The 15,574-nt window shown below is 37.5% G+C and overlaps 1 protein-coding gene and 1 pseudogene across 1 annotated transcript in view; both read right to left on the bottom strand.

The window, feature by feature from the left end:
* PTPN4 (protein tyrosine phosphatase non-receptor type 4) overlaps window positions 1–15,574 on the bottom strand; it is a 363,873-nt gene that overhangs the window by 203,447 nt on the left and 144,852 nt on the right.
* On the bottom strand, window positions 7,662–13,831 carry LOC143677541 (protein tyrosine phosphatase type IVA 1 pseudogene; annotated as a pseudogene).

Raw genomic sequence — 15,574 nt, 5'->3', positions numbered from 1 at the left:
TGTCATCTAATCCATCTTAACAACCACTCTTGATTAAATCACATCTCCAGGAAGATGATCTGATTACAGTTTAAAACATACAGTATTAAATAGGGATTATTCTGCCTTTACAAAATGGGAGTTAGATTAAAACATGGCTTTTCAGGGGACATATGTCCTTTCAAACCAGCTCAATCTGTTACAAGACAAAGGATAATACATATTAATAAAAGGGTGACTTTACATTAAGATATAACAATTACAATTATACATGAAACCTAATCACAGAGCCCCAAAATATATGAAGGGAACACTTATTAAATTTAAAGGAGCAAGACAATTCTGCAATAATCACTGGAGATTTCAATATACCACTAACAAAAATGGAAAGAATAAGCAGACAGAAGATCAAAAAGGAAACCAGAGGACTCAAACAATAAAATATGAAAAAGACTTAGCAGACATACATAGAATAATCCAACCAACAATAGTAGAATACATAGTTTTCTCAAGTGCACATAGATCATTCTTCAGGAGCAACCACATATCAGGTAACAAGTCTCAATTAGTTTGAAAAGACTGAAATTATGCAGTGTATCTCAGACTACAATGGACTGCAGCTAGAAATCAGTTAAAAAAGGAAAACTGGGAGACTCACAAATATGCAGAAATTGAACATAACATTTTAAAATAACCAGTGACTTTAAAAAGAAATCACAAGCAAAATTAGGACATATCTTGAGATAAATAGAAACAAAAGCACAACACACCAAACTTGGGGGATGCAGTGAAGACAATGCTCAAAGGAAATATATAGGTACAAAAGCCTGAATTTAAAAGAAGATAGATCTCAAATCAATAACCTAACTTTACATATGGAAGAATTAGAAAAAGAACAAATTAAACCCAAAGTTAGGAGAAGGGAAGAAATAATAAAGATTAGGGCAGAGATAAATGAAATAGATAACAGAAAAACAATCGAGAGAATCAATGAAACTGTAAGTTTGTTCTCTGAAAATATCAATAAAATTGGGAAACATTCAGCAAGAATGACAAAGGAAAAAAGAGAGAAGAAGCAAATAACTACAGTGAAAATTGAAGTAAGGACATTACCACTAATCTTGCAGAAATTATAGTGAATACTCTGAACAACTGTATGCCAAAAATTATACAGATGAAACGGAAAATTTCTAGAATAATACAAGTTACTTAAACTGACTGAAGAAGAAACAGAAAATCTCCACAGATATGTAGCAAGTAAAAAGATTGTAACAGCAATCAAAAACCTCCCCAAAAATAAACGTCCAGTGCTAAGAGGCGTTACAGCTGAATTTTAGCAAAGAAGAATTAACATCAAACCCAACTCTCCCAAACAACTAAAGAGGAGGGGCTCTTCCTAACTTCCTAAAGATATCACAAGAAAGCAAAATAGATCAATTTTCCCTATAAGTATAGATGTAAAACCCTCAAAAAAATTTATAAGCAATTCAAAACCAACAGCGTATTAAGATGATTATACCCCACAACCAAGTGGGATTTATGTCAGTAATGTGAGAGTGTTTCAACATAAGAAAAACCAAATAATGTAAAAACCACATTAATAGAATGAAGGAAAAAAGCCCACCTCGTACAGAAAAGTCATTTGAGAAAATTCAACACACTTTAATGATTAAAAAAAAAAACACTCAGAAAAATAGGAATGTAAAGTAACTTCTTCAACATGATAAAAAGTAGATATGAAAAAAACACAGCTAACATTATATTTTGAAAACTGAAAGTCTTCCTCCTAATATCAAGAACAAAACAAGCACACCTGCTTTCACTACTGTGATTCAAAATTGTATTGGATGTTCTAACCAGAGCAATTAGGCAAGAAAAAAGAAATAAAAGGCATCCAAACTGGAAAGGAATAAGTTAAATTACCCCTATTCACTGATGACAAATTGTATCATATTATTATGCTATATTATATTTTATATTATCCCCAGAGAATCCACAAGAAAGGTAGCAGAACTAAACAAGAGAAACACTCAAAAATCAGTTGTGTTTCTATACACCAGCAAACATTCTGTTTGAACATTCTGAAACAAAAATTTAAGAAACAACTGTTCACAATAGCTTCTAAAAGAATAAAACACCTAGGCATAAACACAACCAAGGAGGTGAAGGACTTGTTCACTGAATTACAAAACACTTTCCGGTGTTGTAAGTTATGCTGTTGTGGACCCTGGTATACAAGTATCTGTTTGAGTACTTACTTTCAATTCTTTTGATCATATACCAAGAGGTAGAATGACCAGACCATATGGTATTTCTATGTTTAACTTTCTGATGAATAATAATGGTGTTCTGGTTTGAAAGGACTGTTTCCTAGAAAAGCCATGTTTTAATCGTGATCCATCTTGTGGAGGCAATCATTCCTTTTAATCCGTATTTAGTACTATAAGTGGAAACTTGATTAGATTATCTCCACAGAGATGTGGCCCACACAATTGTGGGTATTGGCCTTTGATTAGAGGGAGATATGACCGCCCATTCCAGGTGGGTCTTGATTAATTTACTGGAAACCTTTAAAAGAGGAAACATTTTGGAGAAAGCTTCAGAGCCATGAGAACCACAAGAGCCCACACAGCCAGACACTCTGGAGATGAAGAAGGAAGACAGCCCTGAGGGAGCTTCTTGAAACAAAAAGCCTGGAGAGAAAGCTAGCAGATTTTGCCATGTTTGCCATGTGCTCTTCCAGTTGAGAGAGAAACCCTGACCATCATCAGCCTTCTTGAACCAAGGTATCTTAACCTGGATGCCTTAGATTGGACATTTGTATGGCTTTGTTTTAATTTGGACATTTTCACACTTATAGCTGTAAACTAGCAATTTAATAATTTCCCCTTTTAAAAGCCATCCTATTTCTGGCATATTGCATTCTGGCAGCTTGCAACTAGAACAGATGGGGAGGATCCAAAAAGCACACTTGTGAAGTACTGGTAATATTCTCTATCTTGATCTAGTGATGGTTTCACAGGAGTGTTCACTTCATAAATATTTATCAATCATACACTTAAATTTGTGAACTTTACTACTGGTTTATTGTACTTCAAATAAAAAGCTATCTGCTCCATATATGTTCCCAAAACCCTTAATGTAGTACCAGTTCACACTCACTCAGATTGGGAAAATTTTCTGTTTGCCCAAGAAAGGTTAAGAAGTAAATGGCTCAGTGTGAACTTTTATGTACTGCTTATACATACAAAACTGGCATTTTTTTCTTTGCATATTAGAAGTAACCTACATCAAAATTAGTAGCTGAAACATTCTATATTACCACTTTTCCTTCTTTTGAAGTTGAACCCAAATAGACTGTTTCACAGGGAGATGACTGTTTCAATTTAGTCTTCTCCAGTCATCTAGTGTGTGATTAATATCTTTTTGAACCTATTTTCATCAAGTGTCTTCACAATGTAAACAATGGATTTAGAAAGCAAATGTGTGTATGGGGTGGGCTAGGAGTAAAACCAATAAAAAAACATTGACTCTTCAACTTTCAGAAGTAGAAACTCCTAACTGGACCAAATTTCTAACTAAAAGAAGATTCATTTAAAACTTAATTTATTCATTGAAAAAATTTATTGAATATTAACATTAGCGCAGAGTTTCTCAGTCTTAATAATACTGACATTTTGGGTCAGATAACTTGTTGTTGTTGGGGCTGTCCAGAGCATTTTAAAGATGTTCAGTAGTATCCTGACCTCTACCCACTAGTTGCCAGGAGCATGCACACAGCTGTGACAACCAAAAATATTTCTACGTATTCTAGTTTGCAAGCTGCTGGAATGCGATATTACCAGAAACAGAATGACTTTTAAAAAGGGGAATTTATTAAGTTGCAAGTTTACAGTTCTAAGGCCATGAAAATGTCCAAATTAAGGCTAGGTTATGAAAATGTCCAGATTAAGGCATCCAAGGAAAGATAACTTAGATACCTAAGATACGTAAGGTCGATGACATTCAGGGTTTCTCTCTCAACTGGAAAGGAACATGGCAAACACAATGATATCTGGTAGCTTTCTCTCCAGGCTTCTGGCTTCATGAAGGTCCCCCAGGGGCATTTTCCTTCTTCATCTCCAAAGGTCTCTGGCTGCATGGGCTCTAAAGCTTTCTCCAAAATGGTTCTCTCTTAAATGGCTCCAGTAAGCAACCCCACCTTGAATGAGTGTAAACACATCTCCATGGAAGCCATCTAATTAAAAGTTATCACCCAATTGGGTGGGTCACATCTCTATAGAGACAATAAAAAAGATTCCACCCAGCAATATTGAATGCGGATTAAAGGACATGACTTTTCTGGGGTACACCACAGATTCAAACTGGCACACTAGGCAGTGCCAAATATCCCCAATAGGGGGGTGGGATGGAGGCCAAAATTATCCTAGTTGAGAACCACTGCCTTACAGTTCTGGATACGGGCTTCAAAACTCTTGCTAAAGTCTACCCTTGAAAATCTACTGATCAGTTTCTCATTCAGCTTTACAAAGAACACTCCTTTACGAGTGAGTATAGTAAGTATAACAGAGCTGGAATGATAACATGGATTTTGATTCTGTCCCATTTGGTATATATAACGAACAAAAAGGAAAATGTGCTCTGTAAATAATGGCGAATTATGGAATGTTAATAGCTATTAGGGAAATGCAAATCTAAACCACAATGAGATACCATCTCATACCCACAAGAAGGGAATTATTTCAAAAACGGAAAATAATAAGTACCGAAGAGGACGTGGAAAAATAGAAACACGCATTCATTGTTGATGGAAATGTAAAATAGCACAGCTGCTGTGGAAGGCAGTCTGGCATTCCCCAGAAAGTTCAATATAGGATTGCCATATAACTCAGTAATCTCACTTCTTGGTATGTATCCAAAAGAACTGAAAGCAGAGACTCAAACAGATATTTGCAAACAGATGTTCATGGTAGCATTGTTCACAACTGCCAAAATATAGAAGCAACCCAAGTGCCCATCAACTGATAAATGGGTAAACAATATGTAGTAAACACACACAATAGAATATTATTCAGCATAAAAAGGAATCCAGTTCTGATACATTTGACAAAATAGAGAAACACATCACGTTGAGTAAAACAAGCCAGACACCAAAGGAGAAATACTGTGTTATCTCACTAATATGAAATAATTAGAATAAGCTAATTCATAAAATCAGAAATTTGAATATAGGTGACTAGGGACCAGGGTAGGGGATAGGGAATAGGGAGTTACTGCTTAAATTGTACAGACTTTCTGCTTGCAACAACAGAAAAGCTTCAGTAATACATGGTAATGCATTGTGAATGTAATTAACCAGGACTGAAATATATATATTGAATGTAGTTAAAAGGGGATATTTTAGCTTGTATTTATGTTACTAGAATAAAAATTTTAAAAATACATCCATAGGAATTGTTTTCGATTGCTAAAGCTGCCAGAATGCAATACACCAGAGATGGATCAGTTTTTAATATGGGGATTTATTTAGTGATAAATTTATAGTTCTTCAGAGGAAAAGCAGCCAGCTTTCATCTGAGTTTCTCTGTTACACGGGAAGGCAAATGGTAATGAATGCTGGCCTTCTTTCCTGGCTTCTGGGTTCAAATGGCTTTTCCTGGCACAATTTCTTTCTGCATCTCCAAATGGCTGGACTGGGCCGAGCTGAGATATGCTGAGCTGCTGAGCTCTCTTTTCTCAGTTCCCAGCTAATTAAATGTCACTCATTGCAAAAGGTACTCCCCTTAGCCAAATGCAGATAGATATATGATGAAATACCACAGATGAATTTCACATGTGGATGGTTTAAATCCACAAGCAACAGAACAATGGGGTATCATCATCTGGCCAAGTTGACACCTGAACCTAACTATCACAGGAATGTAGAACACAAACAGTGTAACCTGGAGTAAGCCGTGGACAGTAGTTAATAGTAGAATTATAAAAACGTTCTTTCATCAACTGCAGCAAATGTGCCACACTAATATAAGGTATTATTATTATAGTAGTATTCAGGAACTCTATTTTATGCATAATTTTTCTGCAAACGTGTAACTTCTTAAATACAAAAAAAATTTTGTAGGATACATGGAAATCAGTGCTTAAGACAAAATTTATAGTATCAGGAAATAAGAAACACCTCAAATCAATTATCTATACTAATTCTGTGGGAAAAAAAAGGAGCAAAACCAAAGCAAGATTATGAAGAAAATAAAATGAATAGAAATCACTGAAACTAAACAGAGGAAAACAAAATCTCATTATTTGAAAAGACTGATAAAATTGATAAACTTCTAGACAGAGTGAAAAAGAACAAACAGAAAAGACACAAATTAACAATATCAGAAATGAAAGAGGAGAGATCAATACAGACCTGTAATGGTTAAGTTTCCTGTGTCAACTTGGCCAGGTTATGGTGTCCATTTATTTGGTCAAGCAAGCACTGGACTGATTTGTTTAGTCTGAGGGTATTTCTGGATTTAAATCAGCAGTAAGTTGATTGCATCTATGGCTGATTATATCTAAAATCAACTGAGGAGATGGTCTTCAACAATGAAAGATGTCTCATCCAATCAATTGAAGGCCTTAAAAAGGAGAAGTGATGATTTCAGCAGTCAGACGAGAGAATTTCGATCTCTACTTCAGCTAGCCAGCTTCTCCTACAGAATTTGTCAAAAACCTTTATCCAAGTTCCCAGCTTGGGGTTTGCCCTATGGAATCTGAACTTACCCACCCACCACAATCATGTGAGCCAATTCCTATAATAAATCTCATAATATTTAATCCTGTCACTTCTGTTTTCCTAGAACACCCTGACTAACACAAGACCAACAGACACTAAAAGGGTAATTAAAGGAACACTACAAACAACTCTATGCTCATCAAGTTTACAACTTAGATGAAATGGACTAATTTATTAAAAAATACAAATTACCAAAACTCACTTAAGGAAACAACACACAAGTTGTGTAATTCTATATCTAATAAATCATTTGAATTAGTAGTTAAAGATCTTCCAACAAAGAACACTCTAGGAATAGATGATTCTACCAAACATTTAGGGAAGAAATACACTCGGCTAGCGAACAGAAGAGATAGGAACATTTCCCAACTCATTTTGAGACTAGCATTACCCTGATACCAAAAATACACCAAAAACAAAAGAAACCCAACCATCACCAGAAAAAACTAAACAAAACAAAACATCACATACAAGAAAACTACAAATCAGTATCTCCCATAAACAGACACAAATCAACAATATATTAATGAATCAAAAATATATATTATATAAATATATAAATTTATATATATATAAAAGGATAATATATAAAATATACAAAAGGATCTTTAATTTCTCCCTCATTTTTGAAGGACAATTTTGCTGGATATAGGAGTCTTGGTTGGCAGTTTTTCTCTTTTAGTAATTTAAATATATCATCCCACTGTCTTCTAGCCTCCATGGTTTCTGCTGAGAAATCTACACATAGTCTTATTGGGTTTCCCTTGTATGTGATGGATTGTTTTTCTCTTGCTGCTTTCAAGATCCTCTCTTTCTCTTTGACCTCTGACATTCTAACTAGTAAGTGTCTTGGAGAACGCCTATTTGGGTCTAATCTCTTTGGGGTGCGCTGCACTTCTTGGATCTGTAATTTTAGGTCTTTCATAAGAGTTGGGAAATTTTCAGTGAAAATTTCTTCCATTAGTTTTTCTCCTCCTTTTCCCTTCTCTTCTCCTTCTGGGACACCCACAACACGTATATTTGTGCGGTTCATATTGTCCTTGAGTTCCCTGATACCCTGTTCAAATTTTTCCATTCTTTTCCCGATAGTTTCTGTTTGTTTTTGGAATTCAGATGTTCCATCCTCCAAATCACTAATTCTATCTTCTGTCTCTTTGAATCTATCATTGTAGGTATCCATTGTTTTTTCTATCTTTTCTACTTTGTCCTTCACTTCCATAAGTTCTGTGATTTGTTTTTTCAGTTTTTCTATTTCTTCTTTATGTTCAGCCCATGTCTTCTTCATGTCCTCCCTCAATTTATCGATTTCGTTTTTGAAGAGGTTTTCCATTTCTGTTCGTATATTTAGCATTAGTTGTCTCAGCTCCTGTATCTCATTTGAACTATTGGTTTGTTCCTTTGACTGGGCCATATTTTCAATTATTTGAGCATGATCCGTTATCTTCTGTTGGCGTCTGCGCATTTAGACAGATTTCCCTGGGTATTGGATCCAAAAGTTTGGAAGATTTTTCTGTGAAATCTCTGGGTTCTGTTTTTCTTATCCTGCCCAGTAGGTGGCGCTCGTGGCACACGTTTGTCTGCGGGTCCCACCAGTAAAAGGTGCTGTGGGACCTTAAACTTTGGAAAACTCTCGCCGTCCGGGGGGTTCGCTAGCCAAAGCGGCTTGAGCCGGCCTGGGGTCCGAACGCAGGGAGGGTTGCTGGTCGCCGCAGCCCGGGAAAGAGCCCGCCCGAATTTCCTAGTCGGCCCTGGGCGACAAGCGTGGTGGGAGGGCACCAGCAGCAGCGGCCCGCCCGAGAGATTGCACGTTCCCCGGGAGTCACGGGTATGGAAGGGGCCTCCCCCACCCGTCACCGTTCTCCGTGGCCTGGGGATTTCCGATCCAATTCTCTCAGTTGGTCCGGGGGGCTGCGCGTGGTGTGGGCGCCAGCCGCCTTGGTTTCAGGGGACCGCCTCTCCAATTCTCCCAGCCGGCCCGGGAAGGGGGAAGGGAGTAACCTATAAAAGGATCTTGACTGGGTACAGTATAGTCCAGGAATCAAATCTGGCTCAACAATAAAAAAATCAATCACTGCATATCATTGTATAAGACTAAAGAAGAAAAACCACATTAATAGTGAAGAAAAGGCATGACACAATTCAACATGATGATAAAACCTTCTGGCAAAACAGGAACAGAACTTCTTTACACTAGCAAAAGGCATCTAAAAAATACCTACAACTAACATATTCATTGATATAAGAATGAATGTTTTTCCCCTAAATAGGGAGCATGAGTTGTCTAGTACCTGGCTAAAAACTTACATGTGATCTTTCAGGCCCAACCACAGCAATCACAGTCTTTACCTGGCAGACCTCACTTTAGCAGAAAGGTGCCCCCCACACCTAAGGCTTGGTACACGAGTTCAGCACTGCAATACCTGAAGGAAGGGTAGTCAAGGACTCAGGCCTCTGTGGCTGACATGCTTTTACATAAATCTGAATTCTTAGCCTGAAGCCTTCCCAAGGTGCTTCTGCTGAGATCTCCTTATGGTGGGAAAGGGTGGGGATGGGGTTACCACTTGAAGACACTTTTCTCTACTCTGACTCAGTATTCAGTAGTTTTTCACTACCTTCCCTTCCTCCTTTTCCTCCCTTGAGTCCTCAGTTGCATAAAATGACAAGAGACTTTTGTTTGGGGCATCCTCAAAAATGAAATGATTCCCATCTCTAAAGGGATCTGACCCTTGCCCAGTGGCATCATTCCATAGGAAAAAAGGGAAAAGTGTGGCAGTTGGTAGTTTCTCCAGTTTACCCCTTTGCTTATACTACCAGTGATTAGAGATCTGACTGTTACTTTCAATTTACTTGTTGATTTAATTGGCTACTAAGACACCTGGCAGCTCAACTAAAGCAGCTCAGCTGATTTCTGGACACACAGCAAGAATTTCTACTCTCATCACTCCTATTCATCTCCTATTCCAGTCAGTGAAGTAAGGCAAGATAAAGAAAAGGCATATAGACTAGAAAGGAAGAAAAATTATCTGTATTTTAAACATCATGTTTGTCTGGTGGAAAATTCGATGGAATCTACAAAAAAGCTCCTAGAATTAATAAATGAATTTAAGAAATTGCAGAGTATGAGGTCAATATAGAAAAACCAACCGAACACTAGCAATGAACACACAGAAATCTAAATTTAAGAACAGACTACAATTTAAAAAATAGCACTGAAAAACATTAGCAGCATTTAAAGTTAGGTATAAACCTAACAGAATCTGCCCAAGTTCTATCTGAATGCTGTAAATTACAAACACTAATGGAAGAAATAAAAATAAATAAATAAATAAATTTGGAGATATGCCATGTATATAGACTGGAAGACTCACTATTGTGAATATAACTATTCTCTCCAAATAGATCTAGAGATTCAATGCAATGTAAACCAAATTCCAAGCAGGATGTGTGTAGATAATGACAAGCTAATTCTGAAATATACATAGAAAGGAAAAGGCACTATAGTAGCCAAAACAATTTTGAAAAAGAAAAAAAGAATCAGAGGATTCACACTACCTGATTTCATTTCAAGATTTACTATAAAGTTACGGTACCCAAGACTGATTTTTTTTGCATTTCATTATTTATTTAGATGTTTAAGCTTGTTTTTACAAGCCTGTGAACACTGATAAATTATTTCTCCCACAGAACTTATTATAACCACACATTCCCAGACAGTATAAATACATAGTTGAACGCAATACACATCATCATCTAGCAATTACATAATAAAACAAATTATCAAATATCCAAATATTAAGTTAAACAGCTCAAAAGGCATATAAAATATTAGATGTCCACTGAATCAGCAGAAATCTACTCTTTTTTGCAAGAGAGGTTAGGGAAAAAAGGAAAAATATTACACTTCGAACAAAAGTAATAGTTGATAAACAATTTCTAATAGATATGGAAAAAATTTATAAGAATTTCAGGAATTTTGATTAAGAATTATTGTAACTATCCTAACAATGCATCTCTACCTTTAAAACAATATTTACTAAAGAGCATACTCTACATGTTCTGCACAACACAAATGCAGCACTTAACTAAAAATATTTAATATCCCCTCCCATTAACTTGTCAGGCCCTCCAGATTAAGCTGCACCCCAAAGTGCAAACATTAAATTAACTGTAAGGCTTTTATGTCTGGAGACATTAAAAATATGTTCTTCTGTACAATGTCAATTTCCAAAATGGAGGTTTTCTCTAACATCACAAAATGAGTTACAGACATTAAATAACCACTGTAAGACTTGGTAAAAATCTAACAAAATTCAATGGCTAGGCAAACCTGATGTATACTGGTACAAATGTGGCAGATGTAAACATAAAGTGAACAGGCAAATAACCATATAGGCCCTACTTTCTATGTTTGAAATGACTAAGGGAATAAACCACATAAGGTCTAGAGTGTTGACAGTTCACGGGACTTTAATTTCTGTACAATACTAAAAATATACAAATATTGTACTGGGTATTCTGGCAGCTAATCTCTCTAAATTTCTCATATATTGATAAGATTCTGGCAATGAGAAGAGATTTAAAAGAGGACTGATAACTCAATACTGCATGATTTCAGGAAAGGTCAACTGTTAACAAATGATAAGCCTATTTTAAATGCTGACCAGCAAGAAATCTTTTGCTAAGTGTCCAAACAGGCTGAATGTTACCCAAACATAGAGGTTGCACTTTTGTCAAACTTGTACAATGGTAAAACTGCTTTTCAATACTCCTATAGAAGCTTCTTTAGACTTATTCAGCAACATGTTGGCTAATAGGTATGACAAATTAGGTCTTTCCTCTCTCAAGTTCCAATTCCAAGGCAATGGCACCAAGCACACTATTTTTATTGAATGCAACAGTTGTTTCTGTAACCAATGGAGTCTGAAGTCCAGCTGCATCTTAGGACAATACTTCTCCAAATACAAAAGTTGCTTGCTCCACACTGTTTAGTTTTATGAACTGTATATTGCATCTTCGTATTTCACTCCACCTTCAATCAATGCTAGGGCAACAAGCACTGGAGCTCTCCCAAGACCTGCAACACAATGAACAGCTGCAGCCACCAGGTTCTTCATGAAACTTAATTTTTACAAGACTTAACCAATCATCAACAATCTGGTTGGATGGTGGTTCACCATCAACAAAAGGCCAATCAAGGGAATGGATGCCTTCTTTCTGCACAGGAGCAGTATCATAAGTTGCTTCACATACTCTCACTATTGTGCTAACTCCATACATCTTAAATTCCCCTACAAATTTGCTTAAGGTTGCACTGGTCGGATTGTGTGTAATAAGAAATACCATGTTTGTGTGTGACTTCCACAGGAGCTGAGTGGTTCATTTAAATCATTATTAATTTAGTTAAAAAACATTCAATAGGGTTATGAAAGAATTGTAAAAATTGAATACAGAAATGATGTAAAGAAATTGAAGTTTACTTCAATATACTTTATTTGAAATTCTCAGTGCTCTGAGTATGACGTTGGGAGTAATGGGAAATGAAATGAACCTCCTAACAAGAAGCAGCAATTCTTTAATACTGAGGCAATATAAAGTACTGCACTGAGGTTTACCCCATCCAGATCAGAATTCTTGTAAAATGTTCTGCAGATTTCAATTCAACACCTCCGTGTCCAGGTTAACCACTCTGATGGGGGTTTCTGGGTGGAGCAATAATGAGTTGCCACAGTTCACTAGTCTGCCCAGAGGTTGTGCTGCGCCAGGCAGCAATCTCCACTGCCCTTCAGGAACCACATAAACCACAGAAAGGAATAGTTTCACTCATCGAAGATTGTGGCCCAATCATACAGACGGTGCTGAGGCGGCAGCAAAACAGGCGGTGGCAGTGGCTGCAGGACAGGGGGCATGACTGGTCATCGCAGGGCGGTGGCAGTGGCACCAGGCTCTACCATGCAGTGAGCAGCTCAGAGCAGAGTGTGTCACGGAGCCGGCCCACAACGAAGGTAGCCAATATACACACCGAGGCCAAGACTGATTTTTATAAAAATATGCATACCTGGCTCAATGAAAACAAAACAGAAAATCCAGACACACCCCACAAACAAATATAGTCAATTGATTTTTCTGTCAAAGGTAAAGGCAATTCAATGAAGAAAGTATAGTCTATTCAATAAATGGTGGTGGAACAATTTGACTTCCATAAGCAAAACCAAGAACTGCAATCTATACCTTATACCAGAATCCTTATACCATGGGTCACCCAACTACAGTTTCCAGGTCAAATACAATCCGTGTTCTGTTTTCGTTTTTTTGTATCAGCAGGCACCAGCAATCGAACCCGGGTCTCTGGCATGGCAGGCAAGAACTCTGCCTGCTGAGCCACGGTGGCCTGTCCAATCCTTCTTTTTAATAGAGCCATTGAACTAAGAACAATTTTAACAACTGTAAAGAGTTGTTAAAAAACAACAGCAGTAAATAATATCCAACATAGATTACATGTGGCCCTCAAAACCTAAAATATTTACTATATTGTCTTTAACAGAAATAATGCGCAAGTAAATGTAAAAATTTACCCAAAATTTATGATAGACCTAAATGTAAATAGCTAAATATATGAAATTTCAGAAGAAAACATAGGAAAACATTTGCTACCTTGATTCTAGGAATGAGTTCTTCATATGACACAAAAAAGTACAATACATAAAAGGAAACACTGGTAATCTGGACTCCATGAAAATTAAAAGTTTTACAGTTAAAGATATTATCAGCAGAAAAAGATAAGGTAACATAAATGACAAAACTTGTATCAAGAATAGAGAAGGAGGACTTCCGGAGAAGATGGCGGCTTAGTAAGATGCGCGGGTCTTAGTTCCTCCTCCAAAACAGCAACTAAAGAAACAGAAACAATACGAAACAGCTCCCGGAGCCACGACAGACACCAAAAAGACAGCGTACCCCATTCTGGAACGGCTGAACGGGCAGGGAGAATCCGCTGTGGTGAGATACCCGAGGGGCGCGCGTTTTCCCGGCCGGGGCGGCTGGCGACTGGGGTCCCCTCCATGCACGTGGCTCCCCAGTCTGACTGGGAACGTTGGATAGCGGGGCCCTCCCGCCACGCTTGGCGTCTCGGGCTAGTTGGGCAATTTGGACCGGCACTCCTCCAAGCCACGGCGGCCAGCGACCCCCCCTCCATGCGCGGTTTCCTGGGCCGATTGCGAGATTCGGATTGGCAAGTTAAAGGAGCCACAGCATCTTTTACTGGTGGGACCTGCAGACAGACGAGCGCCATGAGCGCCACCTACTGGGCAGGAAAAGAAAAACAGAGCCCAGAGATTTCACAGAAAAACCTTTCAACCAGCTGGGTCCCACACCCAGGGAAATCTGATCAAATGCCCAGACACCAGCAGAAAATAATGGATGACGCTCGGAAAATTGAAGATATGGCCCAGTCAAAGGAACAAACCAATAGTTCAAATGAGATACAGGAGCTGAGACAACTAATGCTGAATATACGAACAGAAATGGAAAAACTTTTCAAAAACCAAATCAATAAATTGAGGGAGGACATGAAGAAGACATGGGCTGAACAAAAAGAAGAAATAGGAAATCTGAAAAAACAAATCACAGAACTTATGGGAGTGAAGGACAAAGAAGAAAAAATGGAAAAAACAATGGATACCTACAATGGTAGATCTAAAGAGACAGAAGCTACAATTAGTGAACTGGAGGATGGAACAACTGAATTCCAAAAAGAAACAGAAACTATAGGGAAAAGAATGGAAAAACTTGAGCAGGGGATCAGGGAACTGAATGACAATATGAAGCACGCAAATATACGTGTTGTGGGTGTCCCAGAAGGAGAAGAGAAGGGAAAAGGAGGAGAAAAACTAATGGAAGAAATTATCACTGAAAATTTCCCAACTCTTATGAAAGACCTAAATATACAGATCCAAGAAGTGCAGCGCACCCCAAAGAGAATAGACCCAAATAGGCGTTCTCCAAGACACTTACTAGTTAGAATGTCAGAGGTCAAAGAGAAAGAGAGGATCTTGAAAGCAGCAAGAGAAAAACAATCCATCACATACAAGGGAAACCCAATAAGACTATGTGTAGATTTCTCGGCAGAAACCATGGAAGCTAGAAGACAGTGGGATGATATATTTAAATTACTAAAAGAGAAAAACTGCCAACCAAGACTTCTATATCCAGCAAAACTGTCCTTCAAAAATGAAGGAGAAATTAAAACATTTATAGACAAAAAGTCACTGAGAGAATTTGTGACCAAGAGACCAGCTCTGCAAGAAATACTAAAGGGAGCACTAGAGTCAGATACGAAAAGACAGAAGAGAGAGGTATGGAGTAAAGTGTAGAAAGAAGGAAAATCAGATATGATATATATAATACAAAAGCCAAAATGGTAGAGGAAAATATTATCCAAACAGTAATAACACTAAAAGTTAATGGACTGAATTTCCCAATCAAAAGACATAGAATGGCAGAATGGATTACGACCCAGCAATACCACTGCTAGGTATCTACTCAAAGGACTTAAGGGCAAAGACACAGATGGATATTTGCTCACCAGTGTTTATAGCAGCATTATCTACAATTGCAAAGAGATGGAAACAGCCAAAATGTCCATCAACAGACGAGTGGCTAAACAAACTGTGGCTATACCTACGATGGAATATTATGCAGCTTTAAGACAGACTAAACTTATGAAGCATGTAATAACATGGATGGACCTAGAGAACATTATGCTGAGTGAGTCTAGCCAAAAACTTAAGGACAAATACTGTATGGTCCCACTGATGT

Source organism: Tamandua tetradactyla, chromosome 3 (assembly GCF_023851605.1).
Source record: "Tamandua tetradactyla isolate mTamTet1 chromosome 3, mTamTet1.pri, whole genome shotgun sequence".
In the NCBI taxonomy this organism is placed as follows: Eukaryota; Metazoa; Chordata; class Mammalia; order Pilosa; family Myrmecophagidae; genus Tamandua; species Tamandua tetradactyla.
Note: the sequence above shows the minus strand (reverse complement) of the source record. Positions and strands in the feature narration are given on the sequence as shown.